The sequence below is a fragment of the Arachis ipaensis genome, chromosome B3 (genome assembly GCF_059453495.1).
Source record: "Arachis ipaensis isolate K30076 ecotype BB chromosome B3, ASM5945349v1, whole genome shotgun sequence".
Lineage (NCBI taxonomy): Eukaryota > Viridiplantae > Streptophyta > Magnoliopsida > Fabales > Fabaceae > Arachis > Arachis ipaensis.
This window is the reverse complement of record NC_142438.1, coordinates 79923435-79927550: the sequence shown is the minus strand read 5'-3', so window position 1 is coordinate 79927550 and position 4116 is coordinate 79923435. Positions and strand designations below refer to the sequence as shown.

Sequence of the window (4116 nt, the reverse complement as noted above, 5' to 3'; positions counted from 1 at the left end):
GTTCTTTTGGAGGAAGTGCTCAAGAGGACCCTAATGAGCATCTCACTAAATTCCAAAGGATATATGACACAGTTAAATCTAATGGTGTTCATCCTGACACCTATATATTGCTACTGTTTCCATTTTCTTTGAGGGATAAAGCATCAAAATAGCTGGAATCATTTCCAAAGGAAAGCCTAACAACCTGGGAGGATATGGTGAATAGATTCCTAACAAGGTTCTACCCTCCACAAAAAGTCAACAGGCTGAGAACTGAAGTTCAGACGTTCAGACAGCAAGATGGTGAAACTATTTATGAAGCCTGGGAGAGATTCAAAGATTTGACAAGGAAATGTCCCCCTGACATGTTTAATGAGTGGATGCAACTTCATATCTTCAATGAAGGACTGAATTGTGAATCAAAGAAAGCTGTAGACCACTCATTTGGAGGTTCCCTTAACAAGAAAAAAACCATTGAAGAAGCTATTGATGTTATAGAGACAGTGGCTGATAATGAGTATTTTTATGCCTCAGATAGGAGCAACAACAGGGGAGTTTTGGAATTAAACCAGATGGATGCAATCCTAGCCTAGAATAAGATGATCACCAAGAAACTGGCTGAATTGACCAAGCAAATGGAGAAGAATCAGGCTGCAGCTATCCACACTCAACCATCACCTCAAAGAGTGTTGGAAACAAAAAAAGGAGTTAACTAGGAGGAAGCTAATTACCTTGGAACTTCATCTAGGCAAGCTAATGATCCATATTCTAAAACCTATAATTCTGGTTGGAGAAACCACCCAAACTTTGGGTGGGGGAACCAACAAAACCAAAATCAAGACCACAGACCACACAATCCAACCCAGTATAACAACTCCACTAACCAAAACTCTACCAAAGGCCATATCATACCACACAAAACACCTATTAACAGCCACCATACCAAAGCCACAACAACCACTCTCAACACCCCAATTTCAACCAATCATCACCACATGATGATGACAGAATGGCCAGGATGGAAGCAATGCTTGCAAACCTTGGCAAGGAATTTAAAATCATGAAGAAATTCCAGGAGGAAGTAATATCCAATTTGCAAAACCAAGATGCTGCCACTCAAAAACTTGAAGCACAAATTGGATACTTGTCCAAGCAAGCTCCTAGCCACAGTTCAGGTAATGCCACCAGGACAACTTTAAAAGAGGAATGCGAAGCTATTACACTCAGAAGCGGAAAGGAATTGAAAGAGACTCCAAGGGAGACTCAAGAAGAGAAGGAAGAGGGCATTTCAAACGCCAAGGAAGAAGCACAAGCACTTGCTACCAACCCATCAAAAGAGAAAGAAGTTCTAAGGCCATATGTCCCAAAGGCTCCTTACCCTCAGTGCCTAATGAAGAATGCAAAGGACAGCCAATTCTTCAAATTCTTGGAGATTTTCAAGAAACTTTATATCAACATTCCCTTTGCAGAAGCACTAGAACAAATGCCACTTTATGCTAAGTTTGTGAAGGAATTGATGACCAAGAAGAGAAGTTGGAGGAATGATGAAACTATGGTATTAACTGAGGAATGTAGTGCTATCATCCAACATAAGCTGCTTCAAAAATTGAAGGACCGAGGAAGCTTCCAAATTCCCTGCATCATAGGGAAAATAACAATTGAGAAAGCCTTATGTGATTTGGGAGCTAGTATAAATTTGATGTCCTTAACAATGATGAAAAGAATGAAGATTGAGGAAGCCAAACCAACAAGAATGGCCCTCCAATTAGTAGATCGGTCATTCAAATTCCCTCACGGAATACTAGAGGACTTGTTAGTAAAAGTGGGAGACTTCATCTTCCCTGCTGACTTTGTGGTATTGGATATGGAGGAAGAAGTTAAGGCTTCAATCATTTTTGGGAGGCCATTTTTAGCTACTGCTGGAGCCATCATTAACGTCTAAAAGGGTGAACTTACCCTTAGGCTACATGATGAGAAAATGGTATTCAATGTATTCAAAGCCATGAGTTATCCACCAGAGTCAGTAGGAGAGTGTATGAGGCTAGATGCAGTGGAAATTGTGGTGCAAGAAACCTTTGAAGAAGCACTTGAAGAATTGACAGAGGGTGATTCCATGTTAAATGTTGAGGCTGTTGATGTCAATGCAGCTGAAATGCCTAGTCAAGTACATCGAAGGAGAGGAAAAAAGAGAAGGAAGCACCCAAACTGGAGTTGAAAGCACTGCCTCCTACTCTCAAGTATGCATACTTGGGAAGTGATGGAAGTTACCCAGTGATCATCAATTCTGCCCTTAGTCAAGAATAGGAGGAGGAATTAATCAAGGTGCTGCAAAAGCACCAAGATGCCATTGGATGGACCCTTGCTGACTTAAAAGGGATAAGCTCGTCCATATGCATGCATAAGATCTTGCTGGAAGATGACACCAAACCATCCATTCAAGCCCAAAGGAGATTGAATCCTGTCATGAAAGAAGTAGTCCAAAAAGAGGTGACGAAGCTATGGCAGGCAGGAGTCATTTATCTCATTTCCGACAGCCCATGGGTGAGTCCTGTCCATGTGGTTCCAAAGAAAGGAGGGATCACCGTTGTACCCAATGAGAAGAACGAACTCATTCCCACAAGAATAGTAACAGGCTGGAGGATGTGCATTGACTATAGGAAACTCAATTAAGTAACTAGAAAAGATCATTTTCCACTTTCTTTTATGGACCAGATGCTGGAGAGATTGGTAGGACATGCATATTACTGTTTTCTTGATGGATATTTGGGTTATAATCAAATAGTGGTTGATCCAAGAGATCAAGAAAAGACATCATTCACCTGTCCATATGGAGTTTTTGCTTACAGGCGCATGCCTTTTGGATTGTGCAATGCCCCTGCAACTTTCCAAAGATGCATGTTGTCTATTTTCTCAGACATGATTGAAAAATCCATTGAAGTCTTCATGGACGATTTTTCAGTTTTTGGAGATTCCTTTCCCAATTGCCTTAATCATCTTGCCTTAGTGTTAAAAAGGTGACAAACCTAGTTCTAAACTAGGAGAAATGCCATTTTATGGTAATAGAGGGGATTGTCCTTGGCCATAAAATTTCAGAAAAAGGCATAAAAGTAGACAAAGCTAAGGTGGAATTAATTGAGAAATTACCTCCACCTAGTAATGTGAAGGCAATTAGGAGTTTTTTAGGCCATGCTGGTTTCTACAGAAGGTTTATCAGATATTTTTCCAAAATTGCAAAACCTTTGAGCAACCTGTTAGTCTCTGATACACCTTTTGTATTTGATTAAAAATGCACACTAGCATTTGAAACACTGAAAAGAGAGCTTTTCTCAGGACCTATCATTGCCCCACCTGATTGGAATTTGCCTTTTGAACTGATGTGTGATGCATCAGACTTTACTGTTGGGGCAGTACTTGGACAGAGGAAAGGCAATTTAGTGTATGTCATATATTATGCCAGCAAGGTTTTGAATGAAACTCAAAGAAATTGTACCACTAGTGAGAAAGAACTGCTAGCAATAGTATTTGCATTTGACAAGTTTAGATCATATCTCATTAGATCTAAAGTTATTGTCTTCACTGATCATGCAGCACTAAAATATTTACTTGCAAAACAACAGTCAAAACCAAGACTGATAAGGTGAATTTTGCTATTGCAGGAATTCAACATTGAGATTAAAGACAAGAAGGGAGTGAAGAACAAAGTAGTAGATCATTTGTCCCGAATTCCTTGTGAAGAAGGTAGCACCCACAAATCAAGTGTCAATGAATTCTTCCCTGATGAGCAATTAATGCTGGTTCATAAGGCACCCTGGTTCGCAGACATTGCTAATTTTAAGGCTATTGGGAAATTTCCTTCAATGATTAACAAGCATCAGAAGAGGAAACTCATCAATGATGCAAAGTATTTTATTTGGGATGAGCCATACTTATTCAAAAAATGCTCAGATGGATTGCTCAGAAGATGTATTTCAGAGGAGGAAGGAAGGGAAGTTTTATGGAATTGTCATGGTTCCTGTTATGGAGGCCATTTTGGAGGAGAAAGAACCGCAGCAAAAGTCTTGCAGTGCGGATTCTTTTGGCCCACCATCTTCAAAGATGCAAGAGATCTAGTGAAAAACTGTAATGAGTGTCAGCGGG

At 40.0% G+C, this 4116-nt stretch overlaps 1 non-coding gene across 1 annotated transcript; it reads right to left on the bottom strand.

The window, feature by feature from the left end:
* Positions 1–242: 242 nt before the first annotated feature.
* Positions 243–346, bottom strand: LOC148571286 (small nucleolar RNA R71). The gene has a single exon (XR_015908745.1). It is a non-coding gene; the product is annotated as a small nucleolar RNA R71 (small nucleolar RNA).
* Positions 347–4116: the final 3770 nt, after the last annotated feature.